At 44.2% G+C, this 12,162-nt stretch overlaps 1 protein-coding gene across 5 annotated transcripts in view; it reads right to left on the bottom strand.

Annotated features, from left to right (window-relative positions):
- Positions 1-12,162, bottom strand: part of Dennd1a (DENN domain containing 1A) — a 555,957-nt gene that overhangs the window by 134,593 nt on the left and 409,202 nt on the right. The window lies entirely within an intron of this gene.

Genomic DNA, 12,162 nt, shown 5'->3' with positions numbered 1-12,162 from the left:
CAGAGACCTGCCAGGTCACATCACTAGCAGGGACCAGCAAACCAAACATAAAATAATCTCCAGCTAAAGACTTTCCAAACTCCTGCCACGCCTCCATGGAATGTGACTGTTGGTGAATTGGGCATTGCTGGATAAAAGGCTTCTGGTGGAGGGCAGGGAAGAGCACGGGCAAGGACTTTACATCTGCCATTGAATTTGATTCTCAAAGCAATTTCATGAGGGTGGCATTTTTAGCCCCACTTAGCAAATGAAAATCTTGTGGTTCAGGGAGGAGGATGCTCAAGGCTTCACAGCTTTTTAATGCTAGCTCTCCCAGAATCTCAATTTTTCTGTAACTGTTTCCAAAGGAATTCAACAATACATATAGAATACTTCTCCAACATTGGGGTTACCCAGAGTATGCTTTACAAGCTTTCCCCACCTGCCAGCTTTGAGGAGATGACCACAGTACAAATAAATACAAATGGAACCTCTACTCGCTGATCATCCCTATGCAAGAGACTTCACCAAATTCACTCAAGTTTGGAGGTAGCCAATTAATACGTGCAAATTTCTGACATTCCTGTTTACTAATGGGTAAGCCAGACATAGATCATTGAGGTCCCATGAAGGTATCTTTTTCTTCCTTGATTTATAATTGAGGAAATGGGGTTCAGGAAGGTACAGTAACTTTTCTGGAGATACAAAGCTGGAAGAGATAGGGTCTAGGTTTGCATCAAGTCTATTGAAAACCCAAGGGGCTTCATTATGCTGCTCACCATGGACTAATTGCTAAGGAGGAGGGGTCATAAATAGTTAACGATCTGGTTGAGACTTGTCCCTATACTCCTGCTCTGTACTGCACACATGTGGCTAAGCACTGCACGTGGAGCTCCTTGTCTCTAGACCAGCTGGCTGCTCACCTGGTTTGACCCAGGTGAAGCATCGATGAGACATGGAGGAGAAAATGCAGGAAGGGGAAGCTTGCACGCTGCCACCCCACTCTCACTGCCTGTATGGGAAGGCTGCCCAGCAATGGTCTGTCCTTGTGCAATTCAAGCATCCATGCTGCAGCCTCCATGGTACCCTTATCACTATGCTAAGTCTTGATAAGTCTCTGCTTGTCTCTGCACATACTTCTTCCTGTCCCGGCTCCTGGGGGGCTCCATCCCAACTGCATGTGTCAACACAATCAACTATTCCTCTGCCTCGGGAACACCACCATAGCCAGTGCTGCTCTCTAGGTCCTCTCTGCCACTTTGAGTCTCATCTTCTCTGTGATGTGTCCGCCCACTTCCTTTCATTAGCGCCCCTTTCTGTTGTCCTGGGTTGAATTAATTAATCTAACAAGCTGATTAAGTTGCTGGACCTAGGGAACAAATGGCAGCCAATGGCCCTATGCTATGAAGGTTGGGAACTGGGTCTCAATACCACCTGTTGGCCAAAATTCTCTCTCTGATCAGACAAAAAATCTTTTGGAAAAAGAACAAACTTGTTTTTTTCTGAGATTCACAGTCAGAACTTAGGTAAGAACACAGCTACTGTCCCGAGTCCATTGTCCATATCAGTCACAGCAGTGTTCCCCAAACCATTGAGAGGAGTAAGAGTTAGATGGAATACATGGATGTGGCAAGGGAAGGGTTTTTGAAAAGCGCTGGGTCAAGCAAAACGAACCTCATATTGTTTTTCTAAACAGTAGGCTTCAGCACGATGCTCTGTGAATATATAAAACAGTTGTAGTAGGCGGCAGGGACATTCATTCCAAAATCTGTGAGGTTAAAAGCCCATCCACCTCCAATTCTAGGAACGCTATTCTGGAGGTGCTAGATCACACATTGGGACTAAACCCCTTTCTGTCTATGCAATACTCCTCCAAGGTCCCCCACCCCCGTATGTGCTGCTTCTTTCCTGCCCCCAAGGATCTCATCCAGGTGCTGGCCTCTCTGGGAAGCTGCCCTTCCTTGCCACTTCCCACAGTACTCCATTCCTGAAGTTACGTCCTGACTACAGCCCTACTGCTCATTTTTGGCCTCCACCCCTGTAATGTCCTTAAGAATAGTGACCGGGTCCTTATTTGTTAGAGCATGCCAGCTTGTATCTAAGGACAGGTTTGGTAGCTGGTTGGGGCATTCGAAAGTTCACACATTTATTTCCAGATTTCAAATGCCTGTAGCATTTTCTACTATCAAGGTTTGATAATAACTGACTTAAAATTCACAAATTAAAATAAAAACTATGGTTACAGGGATCTTTAATAGATCAGAGTTTTATTACTGCAGTTACTTTTATTATGGTGAGAATAATTTATTAAAAAAAAAAATCCTAAGATGAGCTGAGAACATGAGCATGGCTGATGCTGTTGTGAGGAAGCTTACCGCTAGGTGTCAGCACAGGACAGGAGGGGAAGGCTGTATTCAAACTCATGTTTTATCTATTCATCCAATTATCACTATAAATATCAAATATTTAAACAACAAAATATTAGGCAATTAAAATTATTTATTAAGGGAATGTTTTTAAAAAAAGAAATATAAAAATTTGACATTTCCCCTTTGCAGAATAGTTTATAAATGGTGTTATTTTAACCTGTATTTGTGAAGAAACATTCACACAGATTAGAGGAACTGACTCCTGAGAAAAACCAGCTCAGTTTTCTCAGAAAGGCTCCCAAACAGCATGTAACACAGACCATATGGTCACCCCCACTGTGGGGCAAAGAGCATGGCCCCCAGACTCAGGCAGATGGAGGAGTGGGATTCTGGTTCTGCCATTCTGAAAAAATGACACTTTCTGGCCTCAGTTTCCTGTCAGTAAAATGGGCTATCCCACTCTCCCTGTATGGTGACTGAAAAATGCAACAAAGGTCCTATCCTGTGTAAAAAGCCCCAACAGGATAAATGCCCCATAGTCTTTTCTTTTCCTTAAGACTAAAAGTGTTGATTTATATAACAAAACTGCTTTGCAGGTCCCAAACAACAAATGCCATTGTAAGAGTTATAATCACTTCATTCATTTAAAGGTTAGCTGTTGACAATATTCTAGGTATCAACCAGGTACTCAGGAACATGGCACCCCACTGCCTTTCGGGATCAGGCTTCCAGCTCCTCCTATGAGGTGGTGACAGACATCTACTGCAGAGCCTATCCCACTCCCCGTCCCCTGGAGCCCGACAGTATCCTCTGCTCATCCTAAGTCACACAAACATCATGGTGCCATGGACACTATAGGCCAGGTGCGAGAAAGAATAGCATGTCCTGCACTTCAGAAGCTCATAGTGTGGCTATGCATGCAAAGTTACAGGTGGTTCCATACTGTCAAGTGTTATCATTGGAAATTAATCAGAAATATTTCCTTTTCAGGTCACTGAATATGCTTATTGAAAAGGCATAAGGTCACATAATGAGACTGTTTGATTTATTTATTTATTTTATTTATTTTTTATTTTTTTATTGAAAAAAAATTTTCCGCCTCCTCCCCGCCTCCCATTTCCCTCCCCCTCCTCCCGCCCCTCTCCCCCTCTCCCCACTCCTCTTCTCCTCCCTCTCCAGTCCCAAGAGCAGTCAGGGTTCCCTGCCCTGTGGAAAGACCAAGATCCTCCCCACTCCATCCAGGTCTAGGAAGGTGAACATCCAAACTGTCTAGGCTCCCACAAAGCCAGAACATAAAGTAGGATCAAAACCCCGTGCCATTGTCCTTGGCCTCTCGTCAGCTCTCATTGTCCACCATGTTCAGAGAGTCCGGTTTTATCCCATGCTTTTTCAGTCACAGTCCAGCTGGCCTTGGTGAGCTCCCAATAGATCAGACCCACTGTCTCAGTGGGTGGGTGCACCCCTCGTGGTCCTGCCTTCCTTGCTCATGTTCTCCCTCCTTCTGCTCCTCGTTAGGACCTTGGGAGCTCAGTCCCGTGCTCCAGTGTGGAGACTGTTTGATTTAAACATGGGAAACTGTAACCACTTCTGTTTGCCTCTGATTCTAACAAAGATACAGCACTATTGTTGTCACAGTCAATCCTTGGGCCAAGCTCTTCCTGCACACATAACTTAAAAAGAGAATAAAGACTGTGCATGATTGCATGATAACATCACACATGATCCTTTTCAGACCCTAAATGGCTCTGGTCAGCTACCAGACAGTTGCTGACCAGGCCTTCGCTTTATGTTGACATGCTTGTGTGTATGTCAACTTATGTCAGATGATGCTTTAGGTGACTCATCCCCCTCCCTCAAGCCTGGGTTTCTCTTTGTAACCCTGGCTGTCCTGGAACTCACTCTGTAGATTGGCCTCGAACTCAGAGATCCCCCGGCTTCTGCCTCCTGAGTCCTGGGATTAAAGGTGTGGAAAAAAAAAAAAAAAAACCTAAGTGGCTCCACTAAATACGACCTCCACTCCAAACACAGAAAGAGGCATCCATCCTCTCACTAGCAATCACCAGCTGGACATGTGCTGATACTATGTGAGGCTGTTGAATCTACTGAAAGGAGCAACACAAGAGAGGAGGCAGGACCAAATGAGATCAAGGCTTAGAGCCCCGCTGATATCACCTGTAACATGCTGGTTGTAGTTCACTTTTTCAAGTGTTTTGGAGGTTCAGTGATGGGTGCACTTTGAAAATGCTCAGTTAGGCTTGATCACAGCATTTATGCACATTTCCTGCCAGTTTGCATCTTTTCACACTTAGGTGCTTACTCAATTGGGCAGCAGGCTACTAGAACAATGGCTCTCAGTTCCTCTGGAACTTGCTGTGTGACTCTGAGGTAGCAGCCTCTTGAGCTGTACTAGTGTCTGTGCTGTGGCCAATTTGGTGCCAGCACTGAATCACAGTCACTTTTCCCAACAGCAAAATCTCTCTTTCTTTCTTATGAAATAGAAAAAAATGTTTCAATTATATTTTCTCTGATATATTTTAAAAACTGACTCTGGTGAATGTCTTCATCTTGAGCCATGCCTGCCTGCAAATGTTGGGAGCAACCACACAGTTGAACAAATAGCAAAAGCTTATTAAAGAAAATCATTAAACATGGGATTTTGTTCAACTCTACTCGGTAGCATTTGAGATAAAAGATGTATTTCCCCTGTTAGCTCAAAAGTGAAGACTGGAATGGTCATAAGCTGTGTGAGCTGCATGGTTCCAGGTGTCCTGCTGTGCACACATGGACACCACTGTTCTGGAATGCAGCAGTCCCATTCTTTCCTCTTCCCACTTCACCTTCCTGTCAACCAGGAATGGCCAACTTTCAGCCAATATCATTACCAGCATTATTTTTTGCAATAATCATAAGTAGGTACTATTTCCATTTACAGACGAGAATTGTGAGAATCAAGACTTTCAAATACATCCACTGGTATGGCAGAGTCAAAGCCATGCTTTCCCTTCACTGGGACCGCCTTAGCTCCCTTACCACAGAGCTGCTGTGGTAACCCTAAAAGCCCAGTGCTGGGAGCCATTCTCTGCTCCATCCTCAGGAAATGATCTTGAATTCAGATGACCAGTAGTTCAGAGGGAGGCGGAGGTAGAAGGGGAAAGGGAGGAGAGAGAGAGGGTGTGAGCACTAGCTTCTGAGAGCAGGAGCACTTCAGTCCTGTTCTCTGCAGAGAACCTGTGCAGCTCAGGCTCTGGCTCTAACTCCCAGACTGCTTGTCCATACAAATGGGAAAACAAGACAATCTTTCACAAACTTTTCCTTCATGTCTGCACCACTCTGCATGCAATGAAAGCATGGGTTCTGTGAAGAAAACAATTTGGTAGTTCCACAGGGCTGAGGTGTGGCTCAGTGGAAGAGCATAGCAAGGATGTATAAAGTCCTGGGTTCCATCCCTGCTCCACAAATCAGACCAAACGTTAAACCTGGAATTACCCCAGAATGCAGCAAGTCCACTACAAGGTACAATGCTTGTACCCATTCCATAGAGCTATTTACAAGAGCCAAGAGGCGAGACAATTAGCCTTTATAAAGCCTGGATTAACAGGAAGAGTCTGTGAGGTCAACAGAGGAAGGGAAAACACAAAGTGGTTTGCCCATGCGTGGGCTATTATGGACTGAGCATGCTCATGCTTAGTCTTACAAAGGGATGGCATTTTGTTATCTATTGTAACCTGGATGAACTTTAAATTTATGTCACACGAAGTAAGCCAGACATAGGGACAAAATGGCACCTTTCCATTTCCTACGGACTACAGGGGATAGAAACGAGAAGTTACTGGATAATGCACACTCAGGATCTGTTGAGAGGATGAGAGACTGTAAAAGCAGACAGTGGTGATGGCTGTACAGCCCTATGAACATAGCAACCCCTGAGCTATGTCATTTTCAATGGTCAGAACAGCAAATCTTTATTTTGTACAACTGAAAAATAATGTCTGAAGACAGACTTAGAGTCCATTCCTAAGATGTGGGGAGGGTCACAGGATCTGTACATGGCCACAGGCACCCATTCCACTCTATTGGTTTCCTCCTTTCTCATCTGTGCTGTAGCTTAGTGTCTTAAGTCTAAGTCCTTTTTGGCTCAAAATGGAAACATGGGAAATTAGTCACTACCCTGTGAGTGCTCCAGGAGTCCACGCATACCACAGCCCATCAAAGATCCTTGGCATGTCCCACTCTCAGTCTCTCTCGTGTCCATCAGCTGAAACTGGCCTTTACCCCACACTGGGACAATTGGCACCCATAGTCAGGCTCCTGCACACACTTAAATTTCTTCTACCCAAGAGGCTTAGAAATAAGAACACCCCAAAGCTTTATTCACAGAGATGTTTGGTGGAGTATACCTAAAGCAATGAAAGCTGGAAACAACCTAACAGCCCAGCAGGGGAGTGTGGCTAGGGCAATAATGGCTGAGGCTTACTCAGTGTCATGCTGTGTAAAATGTACATGATGCCACATTCAATGTGGAAGAAATGGACTTTAACTTTTAATCTGCTGAGCTCTGGACACCCTTTGCATCATGGAAAACAAATAAATGCAACACCCACATGATTGGTGGGGTTGTAGTGATGTCTTAGTTTTTCTACTTAAGAATAATTTTCCGCCGGGCGGTGGTGGCGCACGCCTTTAATCCCAGCACTCGGGAGGCAGAGGCAGGCGGATCTCTGTGAGTTCGAGACCAGCCTGGTCTACAAGAGCTAGTTCCAGGACAGGCTCCAAAACCACAGAGAAACCCTGTCTCGAAAAATCCAAAAAAAAAAAAAAAAAAAAAAAAAGAATAATTTTCCATCGCTCAAAAGGTAAGCATAAATACAGGTTTCTTTGTGCAAACCCAGGAGATGAACAATGTTACTCAAGCAGGATTCTGATGCATGTGGAATAGTTCCAACCTGCTGCAACACAGCCTGGTGCATTCATGCTTGAAAGCCAAGCTATCAATCTGTCTTTATTTTAACTTCTATGGCCTTCAAGGGTTTTTAGGTGAATAAATATAACTCAGCAGAATCATGTGCAAAAATAAGTGTTATAAGGTGGATGGCACGGGTGTTGGTCACGGAGAAAGTAGAAGCAAACTGTGCTGGATGCTTCGTGTTTATACAGCTTGTTTATGGCATTCACCCCAGCACTATGGGCAGGATCTGGGCTCCTGTCATCTTAGGAAGGCAGGGTTGCGGATTAGCCCTAAGAGGGCATTACTAGCTAACTGAAAAAAGAGTACTTGTAATGTTTCACAAACATAACAAGCCACTTCTCCAGGTGCCAACATGCCCAGGTTCAAGTCTTTGAGCAGGTATTTCCAGTACCCACAGTGGGCAAACAGAGGACGTACCCTCACGTGCTCTGCCCTGGGGTGACTCCATGTAGAGGAGTTGAGTGTACAGAAGCAACAAATCTTCAAAACCGAGGCCAGTGAGTTTCAAAAGGGATGGGTCAGTTTTGCTCAGATATCTGGATATCATTTTAAATAAAGGAGAAAAGCAGAACAATCTTTTAAAAAAGCATGCTTCTCTCTAGGAGGGAGAAGGGAGCCATTCAAGGCAATTCAAGAACCATACTACTATCCTACCCTGTGAAAGTTGCATTCTTCCACCAAGCAGATAATGAACCCTTTGCATAGCAATTAAAATCATTTGTCTTTTATCTCCTTCTTGCTAAAAAGGACCCCAGCACTAACTAGTTAATCCCTAACACACACTGCTGCTCCCAGAGTTGCCTGGCAACTACCAGGAGGCGTGTCAGAGAGCAAGAAAAGGCCTAAATAAATGAGCTGGAGCCTGTGCTGTGCTTGACATGGATAAAGAGGTTCTCCGAACAGGGCTTTTTGGATGCTTGTGGTTCTGTCATTTAAGTGGGAAAAATGAGTTCGTTTGGCCAACACTGTTAAATACCCTGGGCTTTGCCACTGATGTTTTCCAGGTAACTGAAAAGTGGATCACATGCCCTTGTGATCTGTGGACACCTTCTCTCTTCCAGGGAGAAGCTACTTCCAGAGCCTCCAGATAGGACAGGGAATAATACATGCACATGGAACACATGCCCGGGGTCAACCCCTGCCTCTAACACCACTTTGACATTCATATCTTTCACCCATTCTTCTGTCTAATGGGTTAAAATACACTGGCTGACACCTACATTCTGGGCTTATACTTGGCACAGGATGGAACATGTGAGAACCAATACAGACATAGGCCAGAGAGTGCAGTGGAAGAAACTTTGTCTTAAGAGTTTCCTTCTGCTCTCCCACACTCTGGGAAGTCACTGCCCAGGAGAGTCTCAGCCCCATCTGTAAAATGGACAAGGCAAAGTTCAGGTAAATTGGGTAGATTGTTGCTGGAGAGCCAGTTGAAGGGGAACTACACTCTGATTTGTGGAAAGACGCTGAGGAAGGATAGACAGTTGTTCTCTCATCTTCTCAGTTTTGACTAAGGGAAGTCCTTTTTAAACAGCTCACCTGGCCCCGAAAAGACCCACCCAGCCCAAGTTAGGCCCAGTATGAAGCAGCCTCAACAAGAGGGCCTTTTCCTTTCTTCTGATGCCAGAGAAAGGCACTCTGAATGTTTCTAGTAGGAAAAAACTCACAAAGGTTCTCAAGTGAGCTCTTAGCCATAGGCAGGAGCCTTTCAGGCCAGGGGTGGTCCTTCCACACAGGCAAGCAGGGATCAACTGGCCCTGCAGTAGCTGCATCCCAAATACTTCTAGCTGGAGAGGAATCCTTGTGAGGAACAGGAGACAGGCTGGCTGTTCTGAAGCTGGCAGGCAGGCCCTGGGCTGGGCTTATTTAAGTTTCACTACAATCCTGCATGAAGCAGGCTCTGCATGGAAAGAAACTAAGGTTCAGAGGTGTGAAGGCACCCTAGGTCACAGCTGCTTAGGAGCAGAGCAGACAGCAGTAGTTTGTGTTTTCAGAGCAATGCAAGTGGTTGCTCTGAGTTCACCAGTTTCCTACTACCACAGAGCCCTGTTCTGGGTGGGAGGCCACCACACCAGTCTGGACAGCAACACTCAAGTATGAAGAGCAGGTGTGGCAGAGGGGCCAGCAGAGACTCCTGGGCTACTGAGGGTCCTCTTCTCTGCAGGTTCTCTCTCAGTCTCTTGCTCTTCCACTCTGCTTTGTACCCAGTCACCCATTTCTTTTCTCCTCAGCACCAAAGCCTTAAATGTTTTTGGATCCTTTGACTCAGTAAATCCATGCTAGGGAAAATGCTTAAGAAAAATCATTCAAATTATACATTAAGATTAGAAAAAGATGTTCTTATCAGTGTGACTTAAAATTTGGAAATCTCAACAAAAGTCAATAAAGGACAGCAACAGGATAATGTGTGGGCCCTGGCCCTGATTTCAGATCACAGGAACTAGATAACAATCTGTCATTGAGCTTACATATTTACCCTTTTGGAAGCCTCCCAGGTAACTGTGGTCCAGAGGCTTTCATCAATGATATTTGATAAGAGATTTTATATGATGTAAAGAGTGCTTACTCATAACTAAAAGGCAAAAACGACTAGGAAGTGGGATACTGGATTTGTCAAGGACACTTCAAAGGCTTAAAAGAAGTAAACAAAACTAAACTAAAACTCAAGACTCCAATCAAAATGAACCAAAAGCAAATAGAAGACAAGAGACACCACTTCAACTCTAGATGATGGGACCAGGGGGCTTATTTCTAGTTCTGTTTCTTAAAACATTTTAGCTAAGAGCAAGTGCTGTTTATTTTATTTTATTCTCTCAGTGCAATGGTTAGAACTCAGGGCCTTGTGTATACTAGGCAGGCTCTCTACTACTGAGCTACATCTCCAACCTAACTATCTAGTCCTAACTAGATAGATAATACACATTATCTATCTATCTATCTATCTATCTATCTATCTATCTATCTATCTATCTATCTATCTATCTATCTATCATGAATATGTGTGGGTGTGTCTATGTGCTTGAAGAGTGTCGTTCATGAGGCTAGAAGAAGGTACCAGATCTTCTGATGCACAAATTACATATAGGTGGTTGTGAGTCACCTAATGTAGGTACTGGGAACTGCTCAGGTTTTCTATAAGAATAATATGCATTCTTAACTACTAAGCCATCTTTTTAGCTCCAATTGGTACAATTTTATTGGCATACAAATGGCTAAAAGATACGATCCTTGGGAAGCATTTCTGTCCTGTAGCACTGTCTGCCCCATATCCCAGATCATTACCTAACATGCCATTCTTACAGCCTTGCAGTAGCTTTTCACATTCATGTGTGCTCTGCAGTCATTCTAAACATTTTGCAAGAGGAACTGTACTACTCCATTTTTCAGATGAGGAGACTGATATAATTAAATTTACAGCTTAAAACCCACTTAGGTAACAAGGTGATCACTATCAGCACAACACTTAAATGGGAAACTTCAGGCCTTCTGGTTTTCCGTTTTGCTTTACAGACAAAAGCTACTCTTGCACAGATGAATGAGAGTGAAAGCATGATGGTTCTGCCATATCTCATCGATTCTTAGATATGTGGAGTTATACAGATACATAAGGCATCTTACCAATGTTTACTGTGAACATTAAGTCTTTGCCAATTCATTTCCATTACAAATCCCACTGGTATGAATACCATGGTATCAGGCTTTCCCCTTTCTTACCAGAAGCATCACCATCCTCTCTCCTCTTCCCAATCTCAGGAGCCACTTGACATTATATGCCATGTGCCTCCTATATCTATTGCTTGGTCATGTCCTTTCTTCCACCATGGAACCTTCTCCTGGTATAGCCCAACATTGTCTTACTGCTCAAACTTGCCATCAGCATATCACATCTTCACTCAGAACAATATGCTCCTACAGAGTAAAGTGCACACTCCTAGACCAACATCCAAGCCTCTGCCACATCTGGCTCTGTTCAACCTCCCACTCCAGACACAGGAGTATTGCCGCCAAGTTGTGATATGCTCAACAGCCCACATTTGCAGCACGGTAGGGCATTTCAGTTCTGTTCCTTCATGCCTCACTCATCAGACTCCATGCAGGTCTCACCTTTCTTGTGACAAATTTTAGGGCTTGTGTGATGCTGACAGCAACCAGACGTGACAGGTAAGCAGGCTTATTCAAATTTTGCAGGTGAAGAAAGTAAAGTTTAACCTCATGGAGTGATTTGTTCAACTTTTATACAGCTAAGAAGTATAAAGCCATCCTTTAAACTCCTGGGTTTCTGCTCTTTAACCCAGAGCCTGTCAGTCAATCTCAACCACAAAAACTCCTCTGGGGGCTCATATGTCCAGCTTGTATCTAGCAACATGTACCTGGATTCTAGAAATGCATGTGAAAACTATGAGGTAAGTACCAGGGTGAAAATGTGTCCAGCTTGTTGGGTCCAACCAACCCTGGAGAAATAGTGGGCCAGCTCTCCCACTCTCCTAGACAGGGGTGAGGACAACATTTTCCTTAATTATACCAACTCTTAACACTTGATTGGTTTGCCTGGGCCCAAGATCATGTCAGAATTGGAGCTGTGTGTTGCTGTCATTAAAACCATGATTATATATACAAGAGCCATCAAAAAGTGAATCTCTAGGATGAGGAGACCTTTTGAAAGACAGGGGACAGTGAGGCATAGGACAAAATCATGAACTTTGGAACTGTTGGCAAACCATTCTTTTCCCTGAACCCTTGGTGTTCTCATTTGAAAAGTAGAGCTAATTGTCACTATCAGTTGACCTGTGAACCTTCAGTGAGAGCTGGACAACCATGAAGGACCTGGCATGTGATTTAACACAGGCA

Source organism: Chionomys nivalis, chromosome 22 (assembly GCF_950005125.1).
Source record: "Chionomys nivalis chromosome 22, mChiNiv1.1, whole genome shotgun sequence".
Lineage (NCBI taxonomy): Eukaryota > Metazoa > Chordata > Mammalia > Rodentia > Cricetidae > Chionomys > Chionomys nivalis.
This window is presented reverse-complemented; position numbering and strand designations above follow the sequence as displayed.